Below are 12,929 nucleotides of genomic sequence, written 5' to 3'. Positions count from 1 at the left end.
AGTGAAGGCAGAGTCCTCATTTTGTGCAGTGGTCCCGTAGGGAAACCCGCTCATTAATCGAAAGACTTGCTCAACCAGAGGTCATGCATAAGAACTGGCCATTCAGTGATCTGAGCACCCACTGTGGTCTTAGAACACCGAAGGAAGAACTGAGCCCCAAAAGAGGGCTGAAAGGACTCTAGAGTGATGCTTAGAGGAGTTAAGCTCACAAGCAGCACGCTGGCCCACCACACAATTTCATCTTTAAATTCAGCTTTAAAATGGGAAATAGAGACCTCAAACAGGGAAGCGAGGGGTGTCAGAAAGCTAGCCTCTGACTAACACCCCAGCCAGGTTTATGTATGTACAAAACTTATACTTACAAGTACTCACTTAATTGGGAATTAAAGGAAAATTTTGCCCCGAAAATGGACAAAATGGGCTATTTTGTTGCATTTGCAGTTGTTAGAGAAAACAGGCTTGAAAATAATTTTTTGTTCTCCAGAATTCTGACCCTGAGGGAACAAATCCTTCTAGAAGAACTTGCTTTTCTCTCCCTGCGCCTTGAGACCAGGGTTCTCAGGACCACTTATCTTATCTAGATCATCTCTAATTCCTGAGACTGAGGGGGAAAAAGGGGTAAGAGGCCTTTTAGAATTTAACTTATTCCAACTGTTATAAACTAGTGAGTTTTATATTGTACTACTTGATCCTTGACTAAGTTTAGAAAATGTAGCCATGACATCTCTGGTTCTATCTGTCTATATGTGTGCATTATGTATATGTCTTTACCTTTGGATGGTATTATCAAAATTAATTTGTAATTGAGTTCTACTTAATTGGCTTAAGGAAAATTCAGCGCTGATATAAATTCTCAGAAATATAAAAGGAAACTGACCAGAATGAATTTCAGGTTCACGTGAACAGGGAAATATTCAGTATTAAATTAATACCAGATATTAAAGTTAAAGTTTGTTGATTTAATAGGCATGTCTTTAAAATTATCAACATTAAGTATGCTACCTTTATTTTACCTAGGTTTAGTAGAAGTCAAATGGGATCTTATTATATGTCTTGCAAATTTGTCAGAAAAAGAACAAGAAAAATAACTTGATACAATGAAATTTTTTATAAGTAAATTAAATGTAAATGAGATAAGAACTCTTTAGGAATAGTTATATTTTAGGAATGTCTACTTAAAAATATTCCCTCCACAGACTTCCCTGGTTGTCCAGTGGTTAAGACTTCATGCTTCCACTGCAGGGGGCGTGGGTTCAACCCCTGGCTGGGGAACTAGGATCCTGCACGCCGTGAGTCATGGCCAAAAAAAAAAATCCCTCCAGATATTTGGTAACTTGAAATTTTAGAGTTCTGCTAAATTAAGTTAAACGATGGAAATTTATTGAATAGCTAGATCATTCTCAAATAAAATAAGATATTAAAATATTAATTACTGAACATTGGCTTCCTTTTACAGAGAAACTAATGATATTTAGGATTATTATATTAATAAATATGTTTGGTGCCACAATGAGATATTTTCTATTAGAAAGCACATGTTTATAGAAATTATTATTGGTATTTATGTTTGCCAGTCTACAAAATGCTAATGTAAGACATAGTTCGTAATTGCTTACTTCTTAGTTTTCACTAGAAAGTAAGGTTTTTAGGAGTTGAAGATTCTAATTTAAATACATAATTAAAGCTACTAGAAATAATAAAGGAAACATTTTGGTATACAGTAGCAAAGTAGGATGTGTGCTTTTTTTTTTTTTTTTTGCGGTACGCGGGCCTCTCACTGTTGTGGCCTCTCCCATTGCGGAGCACAGGCTCCGGACGCGCAGGCTCAGCGGCCACGGCTCACGGGCGCAGCTGCTCCGCGGCATGTGGGATCTTCCCGGACCGGGGCACGAACCCGTGTCCCCTGCATCGGCAGGCGGACTCTCAACCACTGCGCCACCAGGGAAGCCCGGATGTGTGCTTTTAATTAAAGAAGGTATGAGGAATGGAATTGCATTTTGTTAAGGGTAAAGAAAGAGTTTTGTCCTAGAGCTGGTTGTTTCTGGATGGAAAAAAATAAGGAACACATTAATATGCATACAGAAAATGATGGAAGGTTTATGCAAAGGGAACCCTTAGAAAAGAGTTTTGTGCATGATCAGGATTGGCTAAGTTTAGAATAAATTTAATTGAGTAAACGAATTTTTATAGTAAGCTGGTACAAAACCTGAATTTGGTATTTCTGTCTGTTAAGAGGACAAAGTTTTCTTAGGCTGTGAATCTGCATTTGATAACAGATTGTAAAGTTTCTTTTACCTTAAATTGTAATCTGTTATAACTTGCCATATTTGCCTTTGAAATCTTTTATTGTCACCTTGGTTAAGGGAATAAGTATTGTTTCATAGTGACCTATGATCCTATTTGACCAAGTGTTTTAAACTTTTTTGATATTTTGACAAACTTCCCAAATCAAATTCTTTTTTTTTAATTTTAAATTTTAAGTTTTTAAAAATTTATTTATTTTATTTATTTATTTTTGGCTGTGTTTGGTCTTGGTTGCTGCGCGCAGGCTTTCTCTAGTTGTGGCGAGTGGGGGCTACTCTGCATTGCAGTGCGTGGGCTTCTCGTTGCTGTGGCTTCTCTCATTGTGGAGCACAGGCACTAGATGCACGGGCTTCAGTAGTTGCGGCACGTGGGCTAAGTAGTTGTGGTTCACGGGCTCTACAGCACAGGCTCACTAGTTGTGGCACACGGGCTTAGTTGCTCCATGGCATGTGGGATCTTCCTGGGCCAGGGATCGAACCCATGTCCCCTGCATTGGCAGGCGGATTCTCAACCACTGCGCCACCAGGGAAGCCCCAAATCAAATTCTAATCAAGTCCCTTTGACCGCTAGCTAACATTGGGATGCTTCAAAAGGCCCCCGAAACAACCCAAAGAGAGATATTAAATTAATTGGGTTCATTTGGTACATTAAATTACATTGGAAGTGTTGTCAAATGAGTAACAAATCTTAGGTTATATTGTATGGTAAATGTTATTAATATAGATAGTCTAGAAATTATATGGAATTCCTAAAAATCTGGTACATCCTGGTAAAATGTTATCAGTCATAATTCTAGTTATTATTTTTAAATGTTGTCTGTCACAGCAGTAACCATGTTGGTCTGTCAATTGCATTGTAATCAGATTTTTAACCGTGCCTCCTTAAGTCTTTTGTCATTCATAGACAGCTATGGTTTTACTCTGATGCCTTTGCAAAAATTCTTCCTATTCAAGAAGATTTATAGAAAGGACTTTCTGACAAGTTCAGGTTTCTGATACCTTTCAGATCATACTGCTGAACTGGGTAAGACATTACCCAGAATTGAAGAATTCTAATGGGAAACCTGATGGCTTCATAAAACTGTTAACAAAAAGGATTAGTTACATAGGACTGAGTGAACTGGTGAATATGGTTATAACTTTTATGGTTTCTGTCTGAACTATTACTGGCTTTTAATCTGTGTTTTCCAGATATAAGGAAACCCTTCCCCTCAAGGTAATTGTGACTTACAGCAATTTGGTAAATTATACCTTTGTAAAAGGAGTTGAAACATTTATCTTTTCTCTCTACCTGATTTCCCCAGAGATTGGAAACTCTTAAATTCACAATGGCTTTATCAGATAAATTAGGAAGGCCACCTCCTAACAGGTGCAGGAATCTCAAGTAATTTGGGGGACTTGGAAAGGGGAGGAATTCACCTAAATCTGTGACAAGCTCTTGGTATGGCTTTCCTGGCCCTCTTAAAAGTTCAGTCTGAGATTCCTTATAAAAAGTTCCAGCAAAGCCAATTTAAAAAAATCCTATATGGAGAGGGCAGACAGCAGAAACAAGAACTACAATCCTGCAGCCTGTGGAAGAAAAACCACATTCACAGAAAGACAGACAAAATGAAAAGGCAGAGGACTATGTACCAGATGAAGGAACAAGATAAAACCCCAGAAAAACAATTAACTGAAGTGGAGATAGGCAACCTTCCAGAAAAAGAATTCAGAATAATGATAGTGAAGATGATCCAGGACCTTGGAAAAAGAATGGAGGCAAAGATCGAGAAGATGCAAGAAATGTTTAACAAAGACCTAGAAGAATTAAAGAACAAACACCCAGAAGAATTAAAGAACAAACAAACAAAGATGAACAATACAATAACTGAAATGAAAAATACACTAGAAGGAATCAAGAGCAGAATAACTGTGGCAAAAGAATGGATAAGTGACCTGGAAGACAGAATGGTGGAATTCACTGCCACAGAACAGCATAAAGAAAAAGAATGAAAAGAAATGAAGACAGCCTAAGAGACCTCTGGGACAACATTTAAATTAACCAACATTCTCATTATAGGGGTCCCAGAAGGAGAAGAGAGAGAGAAAGGACCCGAGAAAATATTTGAAGAAATTATAGTCAAAAACTTCCATAACATGGGAAAGGAAATAGCCACCCAAGTCCAGGAAGCACAGAGAGTCCCAGGAAGGATAAACCCACCAAGGAGAAACAGGGAGAAACATGCCAGACACACAGTAATCAAACTGACAAAAATTAAAGACAAAGAAAAATTATTAAAAGCAACAAGGAGAAAATGACAAATAACATACAAGGGAATTTCCATAAGGTTAACAGCTGATTTCTCAGCAGAAACTCTACAAGCCAGAAGGGAGTGGCACGGTATATTTAAAGTGATGAAAGGGAAGAACCTACAACCAAGATTACTCTACCAGGCAAGGATCTCATTTGGAGAAATCAAAAGCTTTACAGACGTGCAAAAGCTAACAGAACTCAGCACCACCAAACCAGCTCTACAACAAATGCTAAAGGAACTTCTCTAAGTGGGAAACAGAAGAGAAGAAAAGGACCTACAAGAACAAACTCAAAACAATTAAAAAAATGGTAACAGGAACATACATATCAATAATTACCTTAAATGTGAATGGATTAAATGCTCCAACCGAAAGACACAGGCTCACTGAATGGATACAAAAACAAGACCCATATATATGCTGTCTACAAGAGAGTCACTTCAGATCTAGGGACACATACAGACCGAAGGTGAGTGTATGGAAAAAGATATTCTATGCAAATGGAAATCAAAAGAAAGCTGGAGTAGCAATACTCATATCAGATAAAATAGAGTTTAACACAAAGAATGTTACAAGAGACAAGGAAGGACACGACATAATGATCAAGGGATCAATCCAAGAAAACGATATAACAATTATAAATATATATGCACTCAACATAGGAGCACCTCAATACATAAGGCAAATGTTAACAGCTATAAAAGAGGAAATTGACAATAACACAATAATAGCGGGAGATTTTAACACCTCACTTACACTGATGGACAGATCATCCAGATAGAAAATTAATAAGAAAACACAAGCGTCAAATGACACAACAGACCAGATAGATTTAAATGAGATTTATAGGACATTCCATCCAAAAATAGCAGATTACACTTTCTTCTCAAGTGCTCACGGAACATTCTCCTGGATAGAGCACATCTTTGGTCACAAATCAATCCTCAGTAAATTTAAGAAAATTGAAATCATATCAAGCATCTTTTCTGACCACAACACTATGAGATTAGAAATCAATTACAGGGAAAAAAACGTAAAAAACACCAACACATGGAGGCTAAACAATACATAACTAAATAACCAGGAGATCACTGAAGAAATCAAAGAGGAAATCAAAAAATACCTAGAGATAAATGACAATGAAAACACAACAATCCAAAACCTATGGGATGCAGCAAAAGCAGTTCTAAGAGGGAAGTTTATAGCAATACAATCCTACCTCAAGAAACAAGAAAAATCTCAGATAAACAATCTAAGCTTAAACCTAAAGTAACAAGAGAAAGGAGAGCAAACAAAACCCAAAGTTAGTAGAAGGAAAGAAATCATAAAGATCATAGCAGAAATAAATGAAATAGAAACAAAGAAAACTATAGCAAAGATGAATAAAACTAAAAGCTGGTTCTTTGAGAAGGTAAACGAAATTGATAAACTGTTAGCCAGACTCATCAAGAAAATGAGGGGACTCAAATCAATAAAATTAGAAATGAAAAAAGAGAAGTTACAACAAACACTGCAGAAATACAAAGCATCACAGGAGACTACTACAAGCAACTCTGGCCAATAAAATGAAAAACCTGGAAGAAATGGGCAAATTCTTAGAAAGGTATAACCTTCCAAGCCTGAACAGGAAGAAATGGAAAATATGAACAGACCAATCACAAGTAATGAAATTGAAACTGTGATTACAAATCTTCCAACAAACAAAAGTCCAGGACCAGATGGCTTCACAGTTGAATTCTATCAAATTTAGAGAACAGCTAACACCCATCCTTCTCAAACTCTTGCAAAAAATTGCAGAGGAAGGGACACTCCCAAACTCATTCTATGAGGCCACCATCACCCTGATACCAAAACCAGACAAACATACCACAAAGAAGGAAAATTACAGACCAATATCACTGATGAATATAGACGCAAAAATCCCCAACAAAATACTAGCAAACAAAATGCAACAACACATTAAAAGGATCATACACCATGATCAAGTGGGATTTATCCCAGGGATGCAAGGATTCTTCAATATACACAAATCAATTAATATGATACACCATATTAACACACTGAAGAATAAAAACCATATGATCATCTCAATATATGCAGAAAAAGCTTTTGACAAAATTCAACACCCATTTATGACAAAAAACTCTCCAGAAAGTGGGCATAGAAGGAACCTACCTCAGCAAAATAGAGGCCATATGCAACAAACCCACAGCAAACATCATTCTCAATGGTGAAAAACTGAAAGCATTTCCTCTAAGATCAGGAACCAGACAAGGATGTCCACTCTTGCCACTATTATTCAACATAGTTTTGGAAGTCCTAGCCATGGCAATCAGAGAAGAAAAAGAAATAAAAAGAATCCAAATTGGAAAAGAAGAAGTAAAACTGTCACTGTTTGCAGATGACATGATACTATACATAGAGAATCTTAAAGATGCCACCAGAAAACTACTAGAGCTAATCAGTGAATTTGGTAAAGTTGCAGGATACAAAATGGATGCACAGAAATCTCTTGCATTCCTATACACTAACAACGAAAAATCAGAAAGAGACGTTAAGGAAACAATCCCATTCACCATTGCAACAAAAAGAATGAAATACCTAGGAATAAACCTACCTAAGGAGGTCAAACACCTGTACTCAGAAATCAATAAGACACTGATGAAAGAAATCAAAGATGACACAAACAGATGGAGAGATATACCATGTTCTTGGATTGGAAGCATCAATACTGTGAAAATGACTATACTACCCAAAGCAATCTACAGATTCAGTGCAATCCCTATCAAATTACCAATGTCATTTTTTACAGAACTAGAACAAAAAATCTTAAAGTTTGTATGGAGACACAAAAGACCCTGAATAGCCAAAGCAATCTTGAGGGAAAAAAACGGAACTGGAGGTATCAGACTCCCTGACTTCAGACTATACTACAAAGCTACAGTAATCAAGACAATATCGTACTGGCACAAAAACAGAAGTATAGATCAATGGAACAGGATAGAAAGCCCAAAGATAAACCCACGCACGTATGGTCAACTAATCTATGACAAAGGAGGCAAGGATATACAATGGAGAAAAGACAGTCTCTTCCAATTAGTGGTGCTGGGAAAACTGGACAGCTACATGTAAAAGTATGAAATTAGAACACTTCCTAACACCGTACACAAAAATAAACTCAAAATGGATTAAAGACCTAAATGTAAGACCAGACACTATGAAACTCGTAGAAGATAACATAGGAAGAAACTCTTTGACATAAATCACCCACCCACCTCGAGAAATGGAAATAAAAACAAAAACAAACAAATGGGACCTAATGAAACTTAAAAGCTTTTGCACAGCAAAGGAAACTATAAATAAACTATAAATAAATAAACTATAAATAAGACAAAAGGACAGCCCCCAGAAAAGGAGAAAATATTTGCAAATGAATCAACGGACAAAGGGTTAGTCTCTAAAATATATAAACAGTTGCTCATGCAGCTCAATATTAAAAAAATAATAAAAAAATAGGGCTTCCCTGGTGGCGCAGTGGTTGAGGGTCCGCCTGCCGATGCACGGGACGCGGGTTCGTGCCCCGGTCCGGGAGGATCCCACATGCCGCGGAGTGGCTGGGCCCGTGAGCCATGGCTGCTGGGCCCGTGCGTCCGGAGCCTGTGCTCCACGACGGGAGAGGCCACAACTGCCCCAGTCCGGGAAGATCCCACATGCAGCGGAGCGGCTGGGCCCGTGAGCCATGGCTGCTGGGCCCGTGCGTCCGGAGCCTGTGCTCCACGACGGGAGAGGCCACAACAGTGAGAGGCCCGTGTACCGCAAAAAAAATAAAAAATTAAAAAAATTTAAAAAAATAATAAAAAAATAAAAAAATAAACCACCCAATTAAAAAGTGGGGAGAAGACCTAAATAGACATTTCTCCCAAGAAGACATACAGATGGCCAAGAGGCACATGAAAAGCTGCTCAACATCACTAGTTATTAGAGAAATGCAAATCAAAACTACAATGAGGTATCACCTCACACCAGTTAGAATGGGCATCATCAGAAAATCTACAAACAACAAATGCTGGAAAGGGTGTGGAGAAAAGGGAACGCTCTTGCACTGTTGGTGGGAATATAAATTGATACAGCCACTATGGAGAACTGCATGGAGGGTCCTTCAAAAACTAAAAATAGTATTACTGTATGACCCAGCAATCCCAATACTGGGCATATACCCAGAGAAAACCACAATTCAAAAAGACACATGCGGGGCTTCCCTGGTGGTGCAGTGGTTGAGAGTCCGCCTGCTGATGCAGGGGGCGCGGGTTCGTGCCCTGGTCTGGGAGGGTCCTGTGTGCCGCGGAGCGGCTGCGCCCGTGAGCCATGGCCGCTGGGCCTGTGCATCCGGAGCCTGTGCTCCACAGCGGGAGAGGCCGCAGTGGTGGGAGGCCCGCGTACCACACACACACAAAAAAAAGACACATGCACCCCAATGTTCATTGCAGCGCTGTTTGCAATAGCCAGGTAATGAAAGCAACCTAAATGCCCATCGACAGATGAATGGATAAAGAAGATGTGGCACATATATACAATGGAATATTACTCAGCCATAAAAAGGAACGAAACTGGGTCATTTGTAGAGATGTGGATGGACCTAAAGACTGTCATACAGAGTAAAGTAAGTCAGAAAGAGAAAAACAAATATCGTATATTAACACATATATGTGGGATCTAGAAAAATGGTACAGATGAACCGGTTTGCAAGGCAGAATTAGAGACAGAGGTGTAGAGAACAAATGTATGGACACCAAAGGGGGAAAAGCGAGGGAGGGGTTGTTGTTGGTGGTGGTGGTATGAACTGGGAGATTGGGACTGACATGTATACACTAATATGTATAAAATAGATAACTAATAAGTACGTGCTGTATAAAAAGTAAATAAATAAAATAAAATTACAAAAAAAGTCTATATGATCAATTTACTTATATAAATCATCAGGCCAGGTTTATTGAAACCAGACTTATTTTGCAAATACATTAGTCTTAACTTGGCTGTATTTGGTAGAAATGAAGGTAAGTTTAGAGAGAAAAAGGTTATGTTTTAGTGAATATTAAATTCTAGTTCTGTTAATTGAGGTCTGTATTTACTAATTCTCACTTCACATGTAGTTCCTTGCTGTTATGTTATATTATTGTAAAGTTCAGTTGAATTATTAAAAGGAGACTCTAACATACACACGGCCAACAGGTACATGAAAAGATGCTCAACATAGCTAATTATGAGAGAAATGTAAATCAAAACTATAATGACCGCTTCCCACTAGCTATCTACCTTACTTTTGGTAATGTATATATGTCCATGCCTCTCTCTTGCTTTGTCACAGTTTACCCTTCCCCCAGCCACATAGCACAGGGAGATCAGCTCGGTGCTTTGTGACTGCCTGGAGGGATGGGATAGGGAGGGTGGGAGGGAGGGAGATGCAAGCGGGAAGAGATATGGGAACGTATGTATATATATAACTGATTGATTTTGTTGTGAAGCTGAAACTAACATACCACTGTAAAGCAATTATACTCCAATAAAGATGTTAAAAAAAAAAAAAAACTACAATGACCTCACACCAGTCAGAATGTCCATCATTAAGAAGTCTACAAATAACAAATGCTGGAGAGGGTGTGGGGAAAAGGGAACCCTGCTACTTTGTTGGTGGGAATGTAGGTTGGTGCAGCCACTGTGGAAAACAGTATGGAGGTTCCTCAAAAAACTAAAAATAGATTTGCCATATGATCCAGCAATCCCACTCATGGGCATATATCCTGACAAAATTATAATTCAAAAAGATACATGCCACCCCTATGTTCATAGCAGCACAATTCACAGTAGCCAAGACATGAAACAACCTAAATGTACATCAGCAGATGAATGGATATGGAAGATATGGTACTTATATACAATGGAATACTACTCAGCCATAAAAAAGAACAAAATTATGCAATTTGCAGCAATATGGATGCAACTAGAGATTATCAGACTAAGTGAAGTAAGTCAGAAGGAGAAAAATACTATATGATATTACTTATATGTGGAATCTAAAATATGACACAAATGAACTTTTATGAAACAAACAGACTCACAGACACAGAAAACAGACTTGTGGTTACCAAGGGGGAGGGGAAGTGGGAGAGGGATGGAGTGGGAATTTAGGGATAGCAGATGCAAACTATTATATATAGAATGGATAAACAACAAAGTTCTACTGTATAGCACATGGAACTATATTCTGTGATAAATCATAATGAGAAAGAATATTAAAAAAAGAATGTATATGTATTGAATATTAGTGAATGACTGCTGTACAGCAGAAATTAACACAACATTTAAATCAACTATACTTTAATAAACAAAAAAAGGACACTGTGAGTTTGTTTCTGATGCTTATCTCAGTAATCTCTTTGGATGAAGATCAGATGCCCCATGACCTGCAACCAGGTAATCATGTACACTGGAAAAGACATCAGTTAAAGGACTATCTCCAGCCTAGATGGAGGGACCCTTATCAGTTACTCTTAACTAGCTCATACACAGTGAAACTTAAGGGAATTGACTCTTGAATTAATTTCCATTTACAAAGGGCCCCTTGCACTGGACTGGGCTATAGAGAGGACTGATGACCTCAAAATCACCATTAGACAACGCTCAAATAGAGGAGAAACTACCAGACCAGGATGAGAAGATGACATCTGAAGTAGACAGCTGACCCAAGATGCTGGACCAAGACTTTATACCAATTACTTTGATAATTGCTCACACCTTTGCTTATGAACCAAATATATTTCTTTCTTGGGCACAATCTTATGCAGAGTTTAAAATTAATCCAGTTGCTGGGTTTGTGTTCAGTTATCTATATCCAGTATTTGTGGGTTACCTTGGTGGATTTCTTCACCCCGAGGCTCTTATTGGATGGCCCTTAGGAAATTTATTCTAGAAGAAAGAAATTCTGTTCAGGCCACTATTGGTATTACTAGGTGGGATCCCCTCACCTGGTCAATTGATAATACCTGCTCTGACCCTGGCCATAAATATGACCTTTCTTTTGGGGTCACTCAAGCTCATTATGTTGGGAACGATTAAACCGTACTAAGGATAACCAGCCTAGTAACACTAGGAAATTGGGCTGGGTGCCTTATGAACAAGGCCAATATATAATTTCCCTTAAAGATAAGGACTGGTACAGAACAGACTAAGTCAGATGACCTAGGAATACACTGAGCTGCACCTAATGGAAGTTCTTGGCTTAAATTCTTACTCATGATCTTACTAACACTGCTGGATATACTGTTTGTATTTTGTCTGTTTTACAAAATTGTTGCTTTTTGCATTACCAAATGTGTGACTGAGCCTTTGATAAATTGATGACCAGGCGACTTGAGCCAGTTGACCAGATATTTAGTTCTATATGAGATCAATGACTGTAACACTGTAACTTTAGAATCGGAAGAAGCAACAAGAGGGAATTTTTTTTCCTGGACCATAACAGACTAGTAAGACAGGTGGTCCAGAGACTTTTGGCTGCTGTTAACAGGGCCTAGTTCAGTGATAGCACATTGAGTGGCCCATCAATGTATAACAAAAATACCATACCATACACCATAAGTGGGTGGGTTAAACAATAGAAATTAATTTTCTCACAGCTCATGGAGTCCTTCCATGACTTGTATGATGATAAGACTTCTTAGAAGGTTGTTATAGAACTGTCCAAGGTGGATATGATAAATTGCTAAGCAAAGGCAGTGGCAGTGAGGATGGTAACAGATCCATAAACTCTTTTGGAGATAAAGTTGACAGGATTGGGTACCTGGACAGGGTTGCTTAGGAAGAGAGGAAGGGATTTGGGTTGATTTTTAGGGTTCTGGCTGGGAAGATGAGGATGTTACTCATCGAGTTACTCTAAAGACGAGGAGAGGAAGATGGAGAGAAATATGTTGACTTTTTGAGAAACCCAGAATATTTGTATCTATGTGAGAAATTAAATGGAGAAGTGAGGCAATTATCTGAAGACTTCCAGTAAAATAAGTCTTTTAATTAGGATGGGGGAGAGAGAATGAAGGCATGTTGTGCTCTTAACTACTTTGCTTTGGGATCTTTCCATTGGAGACAACAATGATGAAGCATCAGAGCCATCTTGACTTCCAACTGCCTCTTTTAGCAGTCCTGGAACTCAGTGTGGTCTAAAGACAGAACAGAATTCACACATAGAGGGTATATTAGTTTCTTATTGCTGCAGTAACAGCATAAATTTATTGGCTAAAAGCAACATAAATTTATTGGCTAAAAACAACATAAATTTACTGT

Source organism: Lipotes vexillifer, unplaced genomic scaffold (genome assembly GCF_000442215.2).
Source record: "Lipotes vexillifer unplaced genomic scaffold, Lipotes_vexillifer_v1.1 scaffold1332, whole genome shotgun sequence".
Taxonomy (NCBI): domain Eukaryota; kingdom Metazoa; phylum Chordata; class Mammalia; order Artiodactyla; family Lipotidae; genus Lipotes; species Lipotes vexillifer.
The sequence above is the reverse complement of the archived record's forward strand: the minus strand, read 5'-3'. Positions refer to the sequence as shown.